Here is a 23,909-nt window from a genome sequence, read left to right on the forward strand (position 1 = left end):
GGGCAGGTACCCCGGCTTACAGGATGTCCTGAAACAGGCCAGGAGAGTCTGTGTGCATTTCCGCCGATCATTTAATGCCTGTGCTCGGCTGGCTGAGCTCCAAAAGGAGTTGAACCTGCCCAAGAACCGCCTTATATGTGACATGCCCACCAGATGGAACTCAACATTGGCCATGCTGCAGCGGCTGCACACGCAGCAGAGGGCCATCAATGAGTACCTGTGCGACTACGGCACCAGGACAGGGTCAGGAGAGCTTGGTTTTTTCTCACCACGCCAGTGGGGCATGATCAGGGATGCATGCACTGTCCTGTCACCGTTTGAGGAGGCCACAAGGATGGTGAGCAGTGACAGTGCATGCATCAGTGACACTATACCTCTTGTCCACCTCTTGGAGCATACGCTGCGTGGAAATAATGGACAGGGCACTTGAGGCAGAACAGAGGCAGGAAGAGGAGGACTTCCTTGCCTCTCAAGGCCCCCTTTATCCAGACAGTGTTCCTGCTGTGCCACCCATCACACAGGAAGAGGGTGAGGAGGAGGAAGAGGAGGAGGAGGATGATTGTGTCAGCATGGAGGTGGAGGCTGGCACTCAGCATCAGCAGCAGCAGTCTTATAGGGATGATTTACAGTCCCAAGAAACACGTGGACTTGTACGTGGCTGGGAGGAGGTAGCTGCGGATCATGTTGTCCTTAGTGACCCAGGGGACTCCGGACCGAATGCCTCAGCTAACCTACGCTGCATGGCCTCCCTGATCCTGCAAAGCCTGCGGAAGGATCCTCGTATTCTTCGGATCAAGGAGAGGGACCATTACTGGCTGGCCACTCTCCTTGATCCACGGTACAAGGGTAAGGTTGCCGACCTTATCTTGCCATCGCAGAGGGAGCAGAGGATGAGACATCTCCGGGAGGCCTTGCAGAAAGCTCTGTGCAACGCGTTCCCAGAGACTGGGAGGTCACAAACTCCTGGTCCTGGACAACGTGTTGCTGAGGCATCAGTCAGAAGGAGCGGTGGAGAAGGTGGCCGTCTGACTGATGCTTTCAGACAATTTTTTAGTCCGCAGCCCCAAGGTATGATTGGTTCCAGCACCCATCGCCAGCGTCTAATTTACATGGTGCAGGAATACCTAGGGGCAAGGTCAGACTTGGACACCTTTCCCACTGAAAATCCTCTGGCTTACTGGGTCTTGAGGATGGATCACTGGCCAGAGCTTGCACAGTATGCAATTGAGCTACTGGCCTGTCCTGCATCCAGCGTTCTTTCGGAACGCACCTTCAGTGCTGCTGGTGGCTTCGTTACCGATCACAGGGTGCGCCTGTCCACCGAATCAGTTGATCGACTGACCTTCATCAAGATGAATCAGTCTTGGATCACCCACAGCTACCAAGCACCTGAAGCTGATGTAACCGAATAATTTTTTTTGAAATACCACATCCCTTCAAGACTGCCTATGCTGATGCTGAGTGACTGTCCTGTTATGTTGATTGTCTATCCTCTTCCTCCTCCGCTGATATGTTGGAAGAACATTTTTGGTTCTGGGTGATGCCAGCAGCCCAATTTTTCTGCCCCTGTTTAACAGGGGCGTTTAAGTACAATTTTTGATGCAATGCTTTGCAGCAGGGCTAATTCCTGCAAAAAAACTAGAGTATATGGCAGAGGTTGCAGTGTGATGGCACCAGTGCCTAAGGCCCAATTTTTCTGCCCCTGTTTAACAGGGGCGTTTAAGTAAAATTTTTGATGCAATGCTTTGCAGCAGGGCTAATTCCTGCAATAAAACTAGAGTGTATGGCAGAGGTTGCAGTGTGATGGCACCAGTGCCTAAGGCCCAATTTTTCTGCCCCTGTTTAACAGGGGCGTTTAAGTAAAATTTTTGATGCAATGCTTTGCAGCAGGGCTAATTCCTGCAAAAAAACTAGAGTGTATGGCAGAGGTTGCAGTGTGATGGCACCAGTGCCTAAGGCCCAATTTTTCTGCCCCTGTTTAACAGGGACATGTAATTACAATTCTTGATATAATATTTCACAGGAGGGCCCCTTCCTGTGCCCACCCAGAGTAACTGTGAGGACTTATAGTGTTGTGGCACCAGCACCACAACCACCAAAGGTCAATTTTTCTACCACTGTTCAACAATGGCATGTAATTACAATTCTTGATATAATCGTTCACAGCAGGGCGCTCCAGCGGCCACCAAGAGTCACTTTGAGGGCTTACAATGTTGTTGCAAAACCAACACCTTGTTCCGCCATTTCTGCAGAGCATATAGGGCAGGCCCCTACTTTCAAACATCCAATTTACAAACATCTCCTACTTGCAAACGGAAGGAGACAACAGCAAGTGAGATGAAAAAAGATGGACGACAAAACAAATTATACAGGGGTGATAACCCTTCCCTATGTTTTCCAAAAAGCTTAAAGATATTTTTTTTGACTGGAGCTACACTTTAAAAATGTACCGGTTGAAAATGACAAACAGATTCAACTTAACACAACAAACCTACACAGTCCCTGTCTTGTTTGCACCGCCTGTATACTGCTGTTCTGAGTATATAGGGCCTGGGGGCCACACGCATTTCCTTTTTTTTAATATGGGTACAGGGTTCCCCTTAATGTGCGTACAAGACCCAAATAGGCTGGTAATGGGCAGGGAGAGCTACCCATGCCATTTTTCTGAATGATTTTCAACCATATTGCAGGAACCAGATATAACATTAAAACCGCAAGCAGTTTTAAATGGTGTTATTTCCGTTTAATGTCATTTTGTGCAGGGACTGTTCTAAACATGGCAAACACGTGGCACTTCACAGGCATACTATAGACACCCCCCAGGCACCATATTTAAAGGAATATTTCACTTTTTTTTTTCACTTTAATCGTCATTAAAATCAGTGCTCCCGCCAAAACGGTAGTTTTTAAAACTTTTTTTTGCAGTGACCCATGTCCCCTGAGGCAGGAGGCAGATCGCCAAACCCTTTTTAGCATACTATCTTGCATATTAGCCGTTAAAATTAGCACTTTCCAATTCGAACGTTCGAGTCCCATAGACTTCAATGGGGTTCTAACGTTCGTGCCGAACGCGGGGGGTCGTTCGCAAGTTCTGGTGCGAACCGAACCGGGGGGTGTTCGGCTCATCCCTAATATACCATATAAAATCCAGAACATTACATAACAACAAATTTGTTACATGAACTTCAGTTCCTAACAAGTTTGTTATTATTATTCAATGTTCTAGACCAGTGATGGCGAACCTTGACACCCCAGATGTTTTGGACCTATGCACTCTGCATAATTTTTCACCATTATAACTATGTTTTTTGCTTATTCTTGTAGCCCTGATGAAGGAAAAGCATTGTTGCCCCTAAAACTCATTGGCTGTTTGTATCTGACTTTTTTTTTACCAACAATTAAAATGATTTTGGACTCGTACCTGACTTTGGTTTGGTGCTTCTTTCTGTATTTCTATAATCAGAACCTAATAGAATTATCTATGTTGTTAATCATTCCAACTTTGGTTAAAAGTTCAGTTGCATTACCTGTCCACACGATCCGGTCATCGATGTACCAATGATAAAGCAAGACATTTGAATCAAGAAAGAGCAACAAATTAGTTTTCTCTAACTACCTATTTCAGTATCCAATGTTGAAATACTTTTGAATCTGAAGTAATCAAGGGTTAAGATAACCTGTGGGCAGGTGCAGTTTGTACTTTCCACTGTACGTGGTGCTCAACTGCAGCGGCAATGCACATAGGGGAAAAAGTATAGAGGAACTTGGTTTCCTTGGTCACAGGGAGGCAGCTATCTAACTGGATGCTGGTGCCCCATGTGACTCTGGCAGCTATCTTGGGTCAGGTAGCGCCTATTTAAGACTGGCTGGTTGCGCTTTATGCTTGTAGCTAGCATAGGGAAAGGATCCCATCTCACAAGCAACAGTACTTAGAGATAGGCAAAGGTATTGGAGGAGTAGGGACATTGCAGGGCCTACGTCTACCTCCCAGGAAGCCTTCCCTTTTTGGTGTGAACCGGCCAGCTCGCATTCCGCTCCTCATGGCAGACGCTGTGGGAATCTTCCAATCTGCATTTCACTGGTTTACCACTGTCTCTGTTGTAAGTGGAGCCAGTTGGATGAGGTCCCTGCTGGGCCTATTGTATTTGCTGAACTTTTCTACAAGAAAAAGGTTACTGCCAAACTTGGACTATGTGTGTTCACTGCCCACTGCACAACGCTGCACCTACTCACAAACCCATAAAAGCGTACTCATAAAGAGACTGAATGAGCAACATGAATATAGTTACATAGTTACATAGTCAGGTTGAAAAAAGACACAAGTCCATCTAGTTCAACCATAAAAATAAATAAATAAATAAAAATATCATAAAATCCCATAAACACAATCCTATACCTGCAGCTTTCTCTAAAGCTTCATGGACAGATTGGATTCCTTTTTTGAGAGGAATCACTGTATACAACCAATAACTATCCATTTTAGCTAGACTTGTGATGCATTATATGCATAACATGGGTCAAATCCATTATAAAGGATAGTGTTCTAATGACAGTGGGCTGCAAAACAAGGGTTTGAAGCCAGGAACCTTTGGCAGAAATAATTGGTTGCCCTGGTAGCCCAGAGGTATCCTTATGAATTTTTGAAATTGTATATATTTTTAGGACAGTGTGAAAAGCCGATGGTCAAAAACTGCAGTTCATTGCATGTAATGCAACCATACGAACGAGCATTTTTAAATAATACAGTCAATAATACGTTTGTATTGAGCTGATGGGTCATTTGGTATTGAGGTATACGTTTTGGAGTCTGCCAACTGAAGTAACAATTAATGCTGGCGATATGATATATCCAATGATACTACCGCAACTCCTTTGCCTGCTCGTAAAACATATTCCTCTGCCCTGTTTTGCCAGCCTGCCTATTAAAACTTCTTGTATAAGTGAGGTCTGGGCCTGTAAAAGTCTTTGAAGATACCTCCCAGCTCCCACACAAATAGCTTTAGAAATACCAACCAATACCAATCTGTAGTCTTAGTGTTTAGACCCAGTGGTTTTAAAGTGCCTCCATTGATCCTCTGCCTTCACTATGCTTCTAAGGTTATGGTGTAGGGTTTAAGGATATTATACAATTTAGGTCATTATTTTAACTGAGTTTAGTATGCATCACAAAGCTTTCATCATGAATGTTCCACTATTTAAAGTAATTAAATAAAAGTGAGATATACTTGTATTAAGATAAAGTCACATGACCCCATTTAATGGTTTGAATTAAATCATACCTTTTGTAGGTTCAAATGAATCGTTTTTGTTTTACCAATTAAATAAAAGCATATAAACTTGCTAAACACATAATAGATACATTTCTGCAACAATACTGCCACCTACTGATAAAATACAGTTAGTGCATATCTTTCATGTGAAAGTGTGCATTTTGTATTTTATTTATTTCGTTTTTTTTTAAATGTATTACAGGTACTGCTTATATAGCGCTGTCAATTTACGCAACGCTTTACACATATATTGTACATTCCCTGTCCTCAAGGAGCTTACAATCTAAGGTCCCTAACTCACAGTATACTAGGGCCAAATTAGGCAGGAGCCAATTAACCTACCAGCATGTCTTTGGAGTGTGGGAGGAAACTGGAATACCTGGAGGAGACCCATGCAGGCACAAGGAGTACATGCAAACTTCATGCAGGTAGAGACGTAGTTGGGATTTGAATCAACAACCCTAGTGCTGCCAAGCAGACATGCTAACCACTTAACACTGTGCTTCCCACAATATGCTCTTAAAGGCTAAGTTCACCTTTGGAGCATGTTACATGGTACACGTGTAACATATTCCCAACCTGCCCCCCACACTCTCGATCCCGCTTTTCCATGACAGTTGGTGGGGTTCGTCTCCCTGCAACCACTGTCACAGTTTGACACACGACCGCATCATTTATTCACAGGAAACTACAAGTTTCACTGTGGCAAATGGCTTGTAGTTCTCAATGGATCATGAGTGTACCGATTAGCATGCTTGTAGTCCATTCTCACCAGTAAGGATGAGCTAAGGCGTGTTCGCAAACAGCATGTGCAGAGCCCGCCAGGAAGTCTGCAATGGGGAGCGCTAATGACAGGCAGTGAGACATTGTCCCGATAGCTCATAGAGAGGTACAGCAACATAGCTGCAGGTACATAGCTGCAGGTAGTGTCTGCCTGACAATGCACTAGCAATCCACTGCTCTGCATGCTTCTGTAAAAAAAAAAAAAAAAAAAATTATATATATATATATTTATATAAATTATTATATTTTATTTTAAAAAAGTGAACTTATCCTTTAATAAGCAAATATTTTATTTTTATTTTTTTAAACTTAGTATTTATTGTGAGGTTATATTTCTGTTCAGGTTACTACCAGCTTTGGTGGAAAATATGTGCCTGTTTATTAGTAGATCTCAAATTAATTCCAAACTGCCTTTTTGTTTGTAGCACAACTTGCCAACAGAAATCGGGTGCATTAAATTGCCTAATTAGAAAAGCAAGTCAATAGAAAAACGTATTAAGTTGATCCTGCATTTGCTATTCTCCCAATTTCATACCAAGTACCACCAAAAAAAAGATCATTCAAGACTCATTGAAGAGTATTGTAATCATCACTGGGGTGATGGTGAAGGACCCTGTCTTCGAGCCCCAAGCCCAAGGTCACCCCCCCCCCCCAGACTAGGGAGCTCCCTCAAAGGCCCTGACAGCCTATTACTCCATTTCCAGTTCTTCCACCCAACAACAACCACCCAGCTGGGCTGACCCTGGGTATTTAAGGAAGTTTGCCCCCTGCCAATCCAGGTTGAGGATCGGTCAGGGCTCCTTAGAACACCCCAGGCAGCTCCACCTCTCCTCTCCTTCTAAAATCCTCTAGAAGAAAGAGGGAGGCAGGGGTGGCCTGTCTATTAAGGGCACACGAGCACCGCACCCTCTGTCACGCCACCCCCTCTATGTAGAATAGATAGATTCATGCATTGCATGAATCTATCCATGGCCGCTTTAGCCACCCCCTATCCAGGCGTATGGCCCCTTTTCAGACACCAGGCACCTGAATTACAGCTGCAAGTTTTTTTTTTGAAGCACTTGATTAGAGCCACAGGCTCTAATAGGCCTTAAAAAAGGTGGACTTGGAGCGCAGAGTATTGTGATCACAGTCCACCGAGATGTGTTAGAAAAGCAAATTAATATTTGCTTTTCTAACACTGAACCGACTCTCCGTCAATCAGGTGGCACATGTCTAATACCTGTCACCTGATTGGCTGAAGGCACAGGCGATCCCATTGGCTGCCTAGCAGAAGGCAAGAAGAGATGCATGGAGGACACAGGAGCCATCCCTTGACCTGTGCTACCCATCCCACAGCTCGCCACCATCACCCGCTGCCTGACCCGCCACCACGATGGGGTAAGTGCCGGTCAGACAGCAGGTGGGTGGGCGAGAGGGGGTGTCACAGTGGCTGCATTTGCTGGGCACAGTTGGCTGCATATAATGGGCATGGTTGCATTTGCTGGGCACAGTTGCCTGCATATGATGAGCACACTTGGCTGCATATGATGAGTACACTTGGCTGCATATGATGGGCACAGTGGCTGCATTTGATGGCACAGTGAGGCTGCATTTGATGTTTTTGTTTTACAGCCCGTTCACACCTGAACGTTTTGTAGCCCTACGCCTGAAGCTACAAAACGCTGGAGGGGAAAAAATCCATTATTCTCAATGGAGATGGTTCACATCTCCACTCCATGTCGCCTGAAGCCCTACGCTTGAAGCTCAAACAAGTTCCGGACCCTTTTTTGTCGCGCGAATTGGGCTGATTTGGGCGTTTTCATTCCCATAGAAACTAATGGAAACGCTCGATTCGAGCGTTTAGCGCGACAACGAGCGTTTCTACGGGCGTTTTGACGCTGTATCTGCTCAAGAAAAAATAAGCAGATGAAAAATATTTTTCCTATTGGCTGAAAAAAAACCGCCGAAGTTAAAAACGCTCGTTGTCGCGCGTTGTAGTGTGACGAAACGTTTGTTGTCGCGCGTTGTAGTGTGACGAAACGCTTGTTGTCGCGCGACAAAACGCCGGTAAAAACGGTCAAACACGCTACGCTCAGGTGTGAATGCAGCCTTAGTATTTTTCAGAAATGTTCAGTTCGTCTGTGCCCCCCAAAAAATTGAGCACCAGCCACTACTGGAGGGAGGTCTCAGTGAGGCTGCCTGTGAGTCACCAACTACTAAACTCTGAGCCACTCCCAACCCACACAAACCAAAACAAACACTCCTGGCTGCCAGCCAGGCCTGCCTAAATTTACCTACACTACAGAACAAATATCTTACTCTACACCTAGCTAAGTAGAGGGTGTTATACCAACAATAATGTCAGGATCCACCCTGAATGCCTGACTGGCAGTTTCAGACTCTCAGCATGCCGCTGAGAGCCTCAGCGAGCCGATCTCACCCCCTCCACAGCCCGGAGCTCCATAGAGCGCTGAAGGGGCAGAGCAGAGAGCTGGTGACTGACAGTCACTGCTCTGTGCTCAGAGTGGACCCAAGAACTCAGCGATCAGCGTTCTTTGATGAGTTCTCAGCGTAGAGTTGGTGAGGCACAGTTGAAGCTCAGATTGATGCTGCAGCCATCTAGGTAAGTATGAATGTTCACTATTTTTAATTCCTGCACTCTTCTTTTAAACACCTTTCTTCAGCAATTATTCCACTACTGAAGGGAATTAAAAGCTCTGATGGTGTCTCTGCCTTGCAGAGTAAGTGCCAAAAGATCCCTGGGCCGCAGGTTGGGCACCAGGGTTCCAAAGCCAGCAATGTGACTGGTTGACCATGCATAGACAGCCTGCAGAGGTGACTGATAACAACATGTGCCTTGCTTAGGGTTGCCACCTTTTCTTCAAGCCAAACCCGAACACTTTTGCGGCACAGGGCAATATTTTTTTCTTTTTTCAGTAAACACTATAGGATTATAAAAGGCCTGTGATATATTTGGGTTCCCCAAGGAGAGTAGAAATGTAGCGCACAGAGGGCACCAGTGGGTGCGGCCAAATTGCTCTTGCTGACATCATCAACCCACCCTTCAGTGATGCCGAACCTGATCTCAAACAGCTGCCCGCAGCGGCAACAGATTTGTGTATGACTATCTGGGTTACTTGGGGAGCCACAGCCTGGTCTGAATAATGTGTCCGGGTTTCAGATGGACTGAAACCCGGACAGATGATTCAAAAACCCGAACTGTCCGGGTGAATCCTGGACAGGTGGCAACCCTAGCCTTGCTGCTGGCAATATCCAGCTCTGCTTTTTCTTATTATTACACGCCAGCTCTGCTTTTTCTTATTATTACACGCAGAAATAACAGATACAAAACACAGACCTCAGATTAAGGTATGTTTTACATGCAGCTACACTGACACACATTTAATTATATGCCTGGAATTCAGTTTTAAAGGCCTAGGCAGATATCTAAGACACAAATGAATGCAGCCCTGTAGTCATTAATACAATATTACATGTGTTTTTAAATGCATGCAGTGCATGTACCTAAATTTGATTTGGTATCTCACAGTCTCTGTATAGCAGGGCTGGAGTAAGAGAGGAATAGCAGTATAAGGAGCCAATTAGTTTATGTGCTAGCAAGAAACATGGTGGTAGGAGGGGAGAGCAGAGTGACAAAGAGATGAACACTGTGATGCTTCTACTTTCACTGTCCAGTTACAGGCTAGGCAGGTCCAGGTCAATTTGGCCTTAGAGGAAGTAGGTTGAATTATACCCCCCAACTTTTTAAGATGGGAATGAGGTGCACCTTTTATCAAAAGTATGTAGGCATAAGACATACCCTGCCACACCCCTTTTAATGGAGAATTATACAAAAAAAAATGATTGGTTAAACCCACAAGTGCTTTTTTCCACTACTTTTCCTTTATAGTGGCTCTTGACAATTACAAATGCAGCAAATTAGAATTTGGATGAAAGGTTTAGGACTAGGAGACAAATGAGAGGGAAAGAGGGACAGCGGGACATTGCTCCAAATCAGGGACAGTCTCTTGTAATCTGGAACAGTTGGGAGGTATGGTTGAATGATGCTGGCCATCAAACTGAGGAAAACTAGGGGCAAAAAAAGCACTGTAGAGAAAAGCTCTGCATTGAAGGTGAATTTTGGAGTACAAGCTGTTTTTATAATTTTATATTTTAATGGGATATATGTTTTAACTTTGTCTTTTTTTGGACTAGGAAATGCCTTTGTGCCATACTGCTCATCCATCCTCTTATCGCAACTGTCACGTATTAACAGGTGGGTTATTAACCACTTCAATACTGGGCACGTTCACCCCCTTCCTGCCCAGGCCAATTTTCAGCTTTCAGCGATGTCGCATTTTGAATTACGATTGCGCGGTCATGCAGCACTGTACCCAAACATTAGCATTTTTTCCCCACAAATAGATCTTTCTGTTGGTGCTATTCGATCACCACTGGGGTTTTTATTTTTTGCGCAATGAAAATTTTGAAAAGAAAAAAGTTTTTCTTTGTTTCTGTTACAAAGCTCTGTAAATAAGTACATTTTCTCCTTCACTGATGAGGCTGCACTGAGGGGCACTGATGAGGCTGCACTGAGGGGTACTGATGAGGCAGCAGTGATGGGCACCCATAGGTGGCACTGATAGGTGGCACTGATGAGCAGCACTGATAGATGGCACTGGCAGGCATCATTGATGGTCACAGAGTGCTATCCCTAATGGCCACTCATTGGTATCCCTTGTGGGCTGTAGTGGGCATACCTGGTGGTCTGCAGTGGGCATCCCTGGTGGTCTCCAGTGGGTATTCTCGATGGGTCTGCACTTATGATCAATGCACTGATTATTAACGCAGACCTCCCCCCTATCAGGAGATCAGCCAATCATCTCTCCTCTACTCGTGGCTATCAGCGTGAATAGAGAAAAAGACGATAAATTGCACTTTCTGGTTACCTTGTGATCAGCTGTGATTGGACACAGCTGACCACATGGTAAAGAGCTTACGTCAGAGGCCCTTTACCAAGATCAGAGATGTAGTGTTTCAGACTGATATACCACTGATCGCTGCGCTGCGCGCTCCCGTGGCTTATCCTGCTGGAAGTCATATGACGTCCAGCAGGATAATACAACCACTTTCTGGCCATCATTTTGCTATGTAGCGGGTGGGAAGTGGTTAAAAACCTAATGTTCAGGTTCAATTCTGCCAACATTGTAATCAAAAATAAATGATCTATGGTTTATACTTTAAAAGATCAGCAGATCACTTGGAACTCAAATTCACCTTTACCCCTCTATACAGGCTTATATTGACCTTAAATTAGAATTCTGGGATATACCTAACACTTTTAAAAATACTTCCTCCCCCCTCCTAACACCTGTAATGACTAACTTATGTAAGAAAGATCTGAAAAATGATTTATTTTCTGACCACTCCGGTCTAGGTATTTGATTCAGCTTCCTTGTGTCAGCCCAAGGCAGATGCAGGGGAGAGGAGGGCCCATAGTAAGCTTGTAGGTGAAATCACTGGGGGGAGAGGACATTTTTAAAATGACCGTAGTTAGGTAGTTTTTATTATTGACATGTCATAATAAATGACTGCAAATCCCTACTCCAAACAATAATTTACAGACTTTTTTGCTACAAATATATTACACCTTAAAGTGCAACTGCAGTTAGGGTTGCCACCTTTTGTTCAGGCCAAACCTGAACATTTTACATATTCACTATAAGATTGTAAAATACTTGAGAGTTGTGACACCTTTGTGTGCCCCTAAGAGAGTAGTAATGTGGCTCACGTAGCGCTTAGATGGCTGTGCCACAAGTAAGAGTCTCACAGACATATATAAGCCTCACAACAATCATTTTGAGGTTGGGGACAGTAAAGCCACGTGGTTGAACAAACTTTTTACTACCTCTATCTACTCCCCCTTTAGCTTCAGTGGCCCAGCCCAGGTTGTATAAATGTTGTGGCTGTGGCAGAAAGTACACCTCCAGGTGAATGGGGCCGTGATAGACCTGCTCTCCAGCCGTATGCATTGCACTTAGTGGCGGCACAGTGATGCTGCATGTAAGGGATGTAACAGATGCATGTAACAGATGCTGCTAAAAATTGCATGTGTTCTATTCATCACATGTGAAAATAATCTGAAAAGCTATCCAAGCATGGATTGCTTTTTAGAGGAGTGGCAGTCCTTTCCACCATTCTAAATGAGTTCTAAAAAGTAGTTCTGGTCCTACAGGATTAAAGGTCAAAATTAAAAGTACATACATACACACAAGCATATAAACATACAAATGCTCACATACATATACTGCTGAGCAGGGAATTAGAAGAGTGACACAAGACATTTGTCTTAGGAAGGGGGGCAAAAGTATAAATCTGGCCTTGTCAGTGGGCAAACTCACAGCTTCTCTGTGGCGTTCAGCACCCTCATGCAAGCCTGTGCAGCACCATGCTGCCGACAACCCCTGGGTAGCGTCATGCCACTGACAACCCCTGGGCAGCCCATGCTCCCGTCAACCCCTGGGCAGGGCCATGCCATGACAACCCCTGGGTAGCGCCATGTCATGACAACCCCTGGGTAGCGCCATGCCATGACAACCCCTTGGTAGCGTCATGCCATGACAACCCTTGGGTAGTGCCACGCTGCCAGAAAACTCTGGATGTCTCAATAACATGTGGGCACCTCCATTCCACCAACCCCTTGGAACCTCCATATCACCAATAACACCTGGTCACCTCACCTCCATGTGGCCAACACCTTGGCACAAGTACCTAATTTATCAGACCTGGAGATGCCTATACTTAGTTATCAGAGCAATGGCAAACTGCATTTAACACAGTACAGAGAAGGCTGTCCTGGGCACGGTCCCTGCCTGTCACCTCCTGAGATCTGCAAGTCTTGTTAGCCTCACCTGGTGCAGAGCACCGATACCAGTTGGTGCTGTCACTGATCTCTCCTCTAAGCCTTACCATAGGACTCCCCCACCACAGACATCCAGACCCTTGGCTCCCTGCTCCAACTGCACAGTGTATGCATCCAGCATCCCAATGCATAGACTCCACCCCCGCTGATGCCAGTGGGATTTAACCACCTCCTGATTCCCCCAGCTCACTGGCAGAGCTCCTTCTGCTCCCTTTGCCTGCCCTAATCACGCTCCCACTCAGCTGATGTACTGTTTGGCACCCTGGTTGAGAAAGGCTACTGTAGATGTACAATGTATTGTTTAATGTGTCTGGGTCTTAGGTGGACAGGGACCCAGACACATGATTGAGAACCCAGACTGTCTGTGTGAATAACGGACAGGTGGCTACCATAACTGCAGTCTGCTCACAGAAATTTGTAATAAAAACATCTTTGCCATTCTGAAGCTTTCCTCCAACCACTTTGCATATTATTTTCAGAAACAGCTGCCTGTTCACCTCCTATATATATATATATATATATATATATATATACTAAAAGAAAGGGAAAAAGCAGGGGTGGTAAGGGGAGAAGGGTTCCTGGGGGTTTGTTGTACCAACCACAGAAGGGGGGATAAACAAGAGGCCAGGTCACTTATCAACAGGTAAAGGCTCCAATAAACACTCCTATGAGGAAGTCACTGATCACATGATGAAGTCAGGAAGTAGGCCATCGTTACATATGCTTACACTGATATGTTTTCTTAAGAGGCTGATGTGTTTTATATCTTAAAAAAGGCGATACTATTTTGTGCACTGGATTGTAAAGTGCACTTTATTTGTGAGTAGTTTTTCTTCCTTTTTTCATAAAAACTAAGTTTGTTTTAATACTACACCATGAGAGGCATAGTTCTTCTTTTTTGGTGAGTGGGCTGGATCTGGACAGACTGACAGAATGGAATGCAGGCAGATTTCTGTATGCATTAGAAAATTATTGGAGGATTGTAACCCAGATCTGTGGGAAAGTGCTGTTTGATCTGCTGAATATCAAACCCTCCAAAGAGATATATAACACTGCCAAAGTATCAACTGTATATTGATGTGTACAATGGATCTTGGCCCAAATATCGCCTTGTGTCTTTTTAACAAGGCTATGTCTTTTTAGAGTTTTGTAATAAAAAGTGGTTTTATATATAAATGGTTATGCATTTTCTTCTTTGGCTGCCTTCAAAATCCCATAAGAGGGTCTTTTCCCATTTCAAGTGCTGTTTGACCTTACCCCCTGCGGAGGTCAGACATAGAGACCCGAAAAAATATGAGAGGCTTCCCTATCGCTTCCATTTATGCATTACATGGTTGATCACCTAGCTTCTTAAAGGTGCAGGAACGTTTAAAGGCGCAGTGGCATATATTTTTTATCCATATGTACAAGAAGAATGAGGAGATTATAGATGGTGTGGAATATACTAACCCTTTATGGAAATTCATCAGTTGGTAAAACAAAGCACATCTAACTTTTTCTTTTTAATTAAAGGGGTTGATAATTTCTGGTGAGTGTGATGTGCAAATATTTGGTGAAGAGGATACAGCACAGTTTTTTCTTCTCACGAAAAGTGGTCAGAATTCCTTTTGGACTGTTTATATCACCAAGCACTTTTCTTTCATTTTTGTTTATATTGGATTGCAATATATGAACATTCTCTTTTTGGATCATTTGGTTTCATTATATTTGAAAAATAAAATATCTTTTTGGAGTTAAGGAGAGCACCGTCAGGATCTTTAGAGGTGTTAACCTATTTAAGATCTCTTGTTTATATCCAATAAAGACTTGTCAAATCCTAATAGAAGAAAGCATGTAATTCATGGCTATATGCAGAGACCTTATATTGCAAGGTAGCTTCTATCTTTAATTGGGAACTCAAGTGGGAGGAAGCAGAAGGATGTAGCTACCTCTGACCTTCATTTAGCGGGTCTGTAGCTGGAAGTGGAGTCGCCTGTGGGGACTAGGGTTGAAAGAGACTCCATAGACAACTGCTAGGTGGTACTCATGGAAAAACAAGGGGAGAGATGGCAGGACTTAATGAGTTTGTGTTATGCCGCGTACACACGACCGGACTTTCCGGCAGACTAGGTCCTATGGTCTTCCCGACTGACTTTTTGGTGGAGTTCAGAATGAACGGACTTGGCCACACAGGAACGGACTAAGTCCATTTGAAAGTCCATTCATTTTGAACGTGATGACGTGAGACGGGACAAAAAAGGAAGTTCAATAGCCAGTAGCCAATAACTTCCCTTGCGTCGTATTTGGTCTGTCGGACCTGCATACAGACAAAGTCTGAAACGTGTTCTATTTCTAGGTCCGTCTGATTTTTTTTAATGAAAAACGATTGGATTAGCCCAAACACAATCGGATTGTCTGACAGACTGAATCATTCGGACTTAGTCTGCTGGAAAGTCCGGTCGTGTGTACACGCCATTAGATGTACTCAGGCGATCCACACTATAAAGACTACTGTTCAGGAAGTTGTGTTATGGAGGAATTGTGATCTGCACTGTAAAGACATGCTTCAGGAAGTCATGTTAATGACTGGTGTTTTTGAAGAAGAAGAGATGTTATTATGCCAATGTGATTTACAAAGAGATGTTCAGTAAAACATTGAAAAGCACCTTGAGTGGACATTCTGTTTTCTGGTTAACAGGCCTCATGCTGAGAGTATGTAAGAAGGATGGCCTCAGGTCAGGAGACCATGTTTAAATCCACAGGTCTGGGCCATCTGTGAGAGAGTCTTGACTCGTCGCTCCCTCCGCTCACAATGGCTCCGACGCGACGCGACGCGACTTATATAGGGACATCACCGGATGATGTCCCCGCCCATTATGGTGTCACAGTCCCAGAGGATGCTGGGACTGTGACATCATAATAGGCAGGGACATCATCTGGTGATGTCTCTATATAAGTCGCTGCGCGCCCGGTCCCCATCATTGTGAGCGGAGGGAGCGACGAGTCAACATCTGAAGAGAAGAACAGAAGAACAGAAGGCGGCAGGGACAGCGACAACGACGACAGCGGCGACAGAAGACTGGGCCACCGCCTGTAAAAGAGCTATAAAAAGGCGCAGTGGCCCGGCAGAAGAACCGAAGAGGGGGTCCAGACCCCCGAAGTCGGAAGAAGGGCGGCGGCGAGGAAGAAAGCCGGGCTCCTCCGCTAGCAAAAGAGCTAGAAGAAGATAGCGGAGGAGTCCGGCGAGAAGACCCCCCGAAGACGGAAGGCCCCCGGAGCTGTGCAATAAACTATTTTTACCCTGTGTTGTGTTTTTTTTTGTGTACATTGTACCCCATACTCATTCACATAGGGTGGGGGGCCGGTATCCAGGGGCCCCCTTATTAAAGGGGGCTCCTGGATTCCGATAAGCCCCTCGCCCGCAGACCCCGACAACCAACGGCCAGGGTTGTCGGGAAGAGGCCCTTGTCCTCATCAACATGGGGACAAGGTGCTTTGGGGTGGGGGGGCGCGCGGCCCCCCTTCCCCAAGGCACCCCCCCATGTTGAGGGCACGCGGCCTGGTACGGCTCAGGAGGGGGGGGGCGCTCACTCGTCCCCCCCTTTCCTGGCCGGCCGCGTAGCGTGCTCGGACAAGGGTCTGATGTGGACCTGGGGGGAATCCCCATGCTGATTTTTTTCAGCGTTGGGGTTCCCCTTTAAGTCCATACCAGGTGGCGGGGCCAGCGACGTCTCCTTCGCGGGCCCCGCCTACCTGGAGACCCGCTCGAAATGAGCGGCCTTTTCTCCGGGCGGGAAAAGTCCGTTCATTTCAAAAGTACGGCGGACTGGCATACGCACGGCCGGATTGTCCGCAGAAATGCGAGTCCGGCGGGAAGATTGGAGTGCAAAACTACTTTCTAAGTCCGCCGTACTTTCGGGTCAAAAAAGTCTGCCAGAGGCTACACAGGGGGGATTGTCCGGCGGACTTGAGTTTGCCGGACTTTTCCACCCGATTGTTTGATCGTGTGTACTCGGCATTAGTGACACAATACAGCAGAGTTCTTTCCTAAGAAGTGGGGTGGGTCCTGGGCCAGCTTGGCAGGAACCACTGTCCAATCCAGATCCTTTATATGTTTAAAAACAATTTGGGCCTGCACATGTGCCTTGCTATATTTCAAAAGTGGTGAATGACACTGAGAATTTGACTTTCCAAAAGAAAGGGAAATCCAGAGTTTGGGGGAAATAACTAGGTGAAAACACAGTCAAATATAGACAGTGAGTATGTTTAATAAATTTTCCAATCGGCACTCATTGGCAGAAAAGTGTCAGATCACTCATTCATTAAGTTATAAATTTGCCCCTTAGCACCTAATAGAGTTCATACATGCACAGTCAGGAAGGTGAAACCAAAAGAAGGGTGTAAAAGAATTAAGTAATAAGTAACATAACCAAGCTTATGATGAATCTGCAAGTCCAGACAACACAGAACGCTATGTAGATATTGTCACTAGTGATTATGTGAAGGTGGTGTTATAACGTTTGCAGTAAGTGGTTTAAAGCAAAGCAATCATGTAAAAACTAGTAAAACTGCATTGTGTGTGAAGTTAACAACCACCATGTACCTCTTGTAGCTTGATTTACTTCTAAACCTTGCTGGGGGACCTCCAAGCTCAGATTTTGACTCCTAATTTACAAAAAGCCAGGATGTATGTAAATCCTAACAATGAATCTCTCTTATTTGCACCTGCTAGGTCTGTTAACCACTTCACCCCCGGAAGGATTTACCCCCTTCCTGACTAGAGCAATTTTTGCGATTCGGCAATGCGTCGCTTTAACTAATAATTGTGTGGTTGTGCGATGTTGTACCCAAACAAAATTGACGTCCTTTTTTCCCCACAAATAGAGCTTTCTTTTGATGGTATTTGATCACCCCTGCGGTTTTTATTTTTTTGCGCTATAAACAAAAAAATAGCGACAATTTTGAAAAAAAACACATTATTTTTAACTTTTTGCTATAATAAATATCCCCAAAAAATATGTAGCACTGACCCCCGAAAGAGCTTCTGGTTTTAGTTGGGCTTACTGTTACCTTCTTGACCTCGCCTTCGTCTAGGGGCTCCCGTGGTAGATGGCCTAAAGAAATGCAGAAACTGACACTGGATACTCTTTTGGGTTATTTATTTAGAAGATAACACAGTTTCTTAATAAAAATAGAGGGTTAGGAAGGAAGTTCAGGAACTTTTGAAACTGCAAAAATTAGAAAGTCTCTTATAGAAGAAATCCAGAGAATAAACCTTTCACAGCTGGATTCTCACAACCTCCGGATAGACCTCCTCTCCCTAGGCCTAGCAGCCGGTAGGGTGTTAAGTAAAGCAAAGTCTCTGCCACAGACCTTGATGTAAATGAGGGATGTAGACAAATTTAGAGAACTATCATAAAGTACCAGTATCTCTCAGCCGATCCGGCGATACCATATGAATATAGATCCATAAAGTGTCCTTCAACTGAGCCTCCAGGCTCCTTCTGAGAAACCAGCCTTGCACATGGCTTTCTCCCAAAGAGTCCTCCCCTGGATGCTTCTCCAGCTGCTGGGCGTCTCAGTAGATGAGACGGCACCGGGCCACCTTTGAATCATTATGGTCTCATATCCATTCAGGCCTGTCCCTGCAGTTGCTTCGCCTCGGGCTATCCAGCCCCAAGGCTTGGAATTGCATGGATCCGCACCCCATGCCAGGAGGGCCATGGGGGCTGGTCCGGAGGACCAGGACCAAACAGACAGAAAATCTCTTTTGGACCGGAACCCCCGAAACACGTACCGCAGTACCTTAACCACTTGCCGACCGCCGCACGACGATGTACGTCGACAGAATGGCACGGGCAGGCATAAGGGCTTACATGTACGTCCTTGCCTGCCCGCGGGTCGGGGGCCCGATCGGTGCCTGCGGCGGTCGGTATTCGTTCGGGAGCGATCCAGGACGAGGGGACGGCCATTCATTCATGGCCACCCCCTCGCGATCGCTCCCGACGAATGAAAATGTCCGGTGACATCACTTCCTCTCCTGTAATGTAAACACAGGAGAGGAAGTGATGTATTCTCTCCTCCGTGTCGGTATTTTTCATTCCGGCACCGAGGAGAGAGCATCGGTGAGTTGCACAAGCACTACACTACACTACACAGTAGAACATGCCAGGCACACTCACCCCCCAATTACCCCTGCCCCCCCAGTCACAGTGACACCAATTGCTTTTTTTTTTTTTTTTTTTTTTGCATTGGTGTCATTTGTGACTGTAATAACTGTTAGGGCAGTTAGGGTTAGCCCCCTTTAGTTCTAATGTGCCCCCCTAACCCCCCCAATAAAAGTTTAACCCCGTGATCACCCCCCCTCGCCAGTGTCACTAAGGCTGGGTTCACATTGCAGCGGTTTATGAGAATGAATGTGATTCGCACCGCACTGCAGTGCAAATCACATCCGATCTCTGTGCGATTCGAGTTCAGCCATACAGATAGTATGGCTGAATTCGTGTCGCACCCGCCGCAAATTCGCACGGGACCCTTTTTTTGGCCCGCAGCAGAATCGGATCGCATGGGTGTTCACACCATGCGATCCGAGTTTGCAGATCACACTGCGATATGCGAACTGATATGGGGGTGTCATTAACATTTCACTGACACTCCCAGCAGTTCGCATAGGGCAGTGTGAACTGCCGCCGGGAGGCATGCGATGCGGGAACCCGCCGCGGATTCATGGCGTTCCCGCATCGCTCCAGTGTGAACCCAGGCTAATAAGCGATCATTTTTCTGATCGCTGTATTAGTGTCACAGGTGACGCTAGTTAGGCAGGTAGGTATTTAGGTTCGCCGCAGCTTTTTATAGCGCCAGGGACCCCCATATACTACCGCATAAAGCCCCCTGATTTCCCCCTAGTTAACCCTTTCACCAGTGATCACCATATAACTGTTACAGGTGACGCTGGTTGGTTAGTTATTTTTTTATAGTTTCAGGGCACCCGCCATTTATTACTTAATAAAGGTTTAACCCCCTGATCACCCGGCGGGTGTCATTTGTGACTGTAATAACTGTTAGGGCAGTTAGGGTTAGCCCCCTTTAGTTCTAAGGTACCCCCCTAACCCCCCCAATAAAGGTTTAACCCCGTGATCACCCCCGTCGCCAGTGTCACTAAGGCTGGGTTCACATTGCAGCGGTTTATGAGAACGGATGTGATTCGCACCGCACTGCAGTGCAAATCACATCCGATCTCTGTGCGATTCGAGTTCAGCCATACAGATAGTATGGCTGAATTCGTGTCGCACCCGCCGCAAACTCGCACGGGACCCTTTTTTTGGTCCGCAGCAGAATCGGATCGCATGGGTGTTCACACCATGCGATCCGAGTTTGCAGATCGCACTGCGATATGCGAACTGATCTGGGGGTGTCATTAACATTTCACTGACACTCCCAGCAGTTCGCATAGGGCAGTGTGAACTGCCGCCGGGAGGCATGTGATGCGGGAACCCGCCGCGCATTCGTGGCGTTCCCACATCGCTCCAGTGTGAACCCAGCCTAATAAGCGATCGTTTTTCTGATCACTGTATTAGTGTCACAGGTGACGCTAGTTAGGCAGGTAGGTATTTAGGTTCGCCGCAGCTTTTTATAGCGCCAGGGACCCCCATATACTACCGCATAAAACCCCCTGATTGCCCCCTAGTTAACCCTTTCACCAGTGATCACCATATAACTGTTACAGGTGACGCTGGTTGGTTAGTTATTTTTTTTATAGTTTCAGGGCACCCGCCATTTATTACCTAGTCTCACTAGTGTACCCCTAAATTTAGGGGTGTCTACTTTCCAAAATGGGGTCATTTGGGGGGGGTTTGTGCCATCTTGGCATTTTATGGCCTTCAAAACTGTAACGCCCTTAGAAAGCCTGAAGGCGGTGCTTGGTTTTCGGGGCCCCGTACGCGGCTAGGCTCCCAAAAAGTCCCACATATGGGGTATCCCCGTACTTAGGAGAAGCAGCAGAATTTATTTTGGGGTGTCATTTCACATATGCCCATGGCATGCGTGAGCAATATATCATTTAGTGACAACTTTGTGAAAAAAAAAAAAAAAAAAGTTTGTAATTTTCCCGCAACTTGTGGCAAAATATAAAATATTCCATGGACTCAACATGCCTCTCAGCAAATAGCTTGGGGTGTCTACTTTCTAAAATGGGGTCATTTGTGGGGGTTTTGTGCCATCTTGGCATTTTATGGCCTTCAAAACTGTAATAGGTAGTGAGGAGTGAAGTCAAATATTTACGCCCTTAGAAAACCTGAAGGCGGTTCTTGGTTTTCGGGGCCCCGTACATGGCTAGGCTCCCAAAAAGTCCCACATATGTGGTATCCCCGTACTCAGGAGAAGCAGCAGAATTTATTTTGGGGTGTCATTTCACATATGCCCATAGCATGTGTGAGCAATATATCATTTAGTGACAACTTTGTGAAAAAAAAAAAAAAAAATTAAAGTTTGTAATTTTCCCGCAACTTGTGGCAAAATATAAAATATTCCATGGACTCAAAATGCCTCTCAGCAAATAGCTTGGGGTGTCTACTTTCTAAAATGGGGTCATTTGTGGGGGTTTTGTGCCATCTTGGCATTTTATGGCCTTCAAAACTGTAATAGGTAGTGAGAAGTGAAATCAAAAATTTACGCCCTTAGAAAGCCTGAAGGCGGTGCTTGGTTTTCGGGGCCCCGTACGCGGCTAGGCTCCCAAAAAGTCCCACATATGTGGTATCCCCGTACTCAGGAGAAGCAGCAGAATTTATTTTGGAGTGTCATTTCACATATGCCCATAGCATGTGTGAGCAATATATCATTTAGTGACAACTTTGTGTAAAAAAAAAAAAAATAATTATTTTTTGTCATTATTCAATCGCTTGAGGCAAAAAAATAAAATATTCAATGGGTTCAACATGCCACTTATCAATTTCCTTAGGGTGTCTACTTTCCAAAATGGGGTCATTTGGGGGGGTTTTGTACTGCCCTGCCATTTTAGCACCTCAAGAAATGAGATAGGCAGTCGTAAACTAAAAGCTGCGTAAATTCCAGAAAACGTACCTTAGTTTGTAGATGTGACAACTTTTGCGCAAACCAATAAATATACAATTATTGACTTTTTTTTTACCAAAGACATGTGGCTGAATACATTTTGGCCTAAATGTATGACTAAAATTGAGTTTATTGGATTTTTCTAATAACAAAAAGTAGAAAATATCATTTTTTTTCAAAATTTGCGGTCTCTTTACGTTTATATCGCAAAAAATAAAAATCGCAGAGGCAATCAAATACCATCAAAAGAAAGCTCTATTTGTGGGAAGAAAAGGACGCAAATTTTGTTTGGGTACAACATTGCATGACCGCGCAATTACCAGTTAAAGCAGCGCAGTGCCAAATTGTAAAAAGACCTCTGGTCATTCTGCCACAATATATGTATGGTGGTTGGTCCGTTAATGGTGAAAAAATAAATGAAGATGACATAGAAACAAACTTAAAATCAGCAGAAAAATTATAGCTAAGGGGAGAAGGCCAGGAAGGATTTAATTAGTGCTGATTAGGGTTAACAAGTAATTATTGTAAATACCTTACATGTAAAAAACAATAGACCCTCTCATCAGTCCAATCTCTACCAGGTATGTGACAAATGCAGTTAGAATTCTTGGTGTTAGGTGTGTGTCTAGTACTAGAACATAAAAAGCACCTTAAAGTTGAATGCACATGAGACACATAATGCGTCATACATGCATGTGCATGTAAACGCCAATGCAAAAAAAAAGTATTGGTGCCTACTATAGTATGGCTACATACAGTCATTCACTATGGCCAGCTGTATGCTCCACGTGAGGCTCTCTAGGCAAGGAGAAATGCCAGGATTTGATGCATATTTGCTCTACAAACCCATCCATGTACATGAGCCCATACAGTAGGTGTATTATTATTATTATTATACAGGTTTTATATAGTGTCAACAGTTTGCGCAGCACTTTACAACATGAGGGCAGACATTACAGTTACATTACAATTTGGTACAAGAGGAATCAGAGGGCCCTGCTCGTTAGAGCTTACAATCTAAAAAGGAAGGGTCAATTGAGGGGTCAATGTGTATATAAAGACAACAATATTTAAGAATTACATATGTAACTTTTGTTTCCAACCAATACTTCACTACAGTTCTGCTTTACTGCCCTTCTAACAATGTCTATGGGTCAGCACACGCATTTTGAAAATTATGCGCTGCCTTTGTGGCTGATATCTAATTGCTTCTGGAGGCAGAATGATTGCAAGTGGAGTGTTTGCTCCCTCTACTGGAAAAACGTCAAATCTTTGCATTTAAAACAATCCTAGAACTATAAAAGCACGTAGAAATGTTAATGGCATATATATATATATATATATATATATATATATATATAAAAAGGTATACACCGCAATAGTAAGTCAAAATATACTATAGGTCAGAAATCTTTTTCACATTAAAGTAGAACTAAAGACAAAACTTTATTTTTAATTTTGGATAGAGTAAGGGAGGGTTATAACCCCTGACAGTCCCCCCGACAGTGGAACTTTACCTTCATTTCCTTTCACATAGCAAAAAAAGGAGGTGGAAATCCCCCAATGTGACTGAATCCCTGGTTGTCACCAGAACTAGTGTATATTGGAAGATTTCCCTCTATTCCTGTCCTGGTGACAATCCAAAATGTGGGATTTTATTCACCATTCACAGTATTCTCTGTTGAAATTACTTTAAAATGATTTATACGGTAAATAGACCCCTTAGTATTTCTTAGTTTCGCTGGTAAGACAAAAGCTACAGTTGCCAGATGCACTAACATTTTGTTGTCTATAGAGAGGGTGTTGCAGATCTAATTACGTTACAGAGTTAATCAAGTCTGGGGTGTGTTGATTGGTGCACTGGAGTTAGTGTCGTCAACCTCCCAAAGCGAAATCTACTGACA

Source organism: Lithobates pipiens, unplaced genomic scaffold (assembly GCF_037356315.1).
Source record: "Lithobates pipiens isolate NorthernLeopardFrog02 unplaced genomic scaffold, aLitPip1_a1.2 Scaffold_13, whole genome shotgun sequence".
Taxonomy (NCBI): Eukaryota; Metazoa; Chordata; class Amphibia; order Anura; family Ranidae; genus Lithobates; species Lithobates pipiens.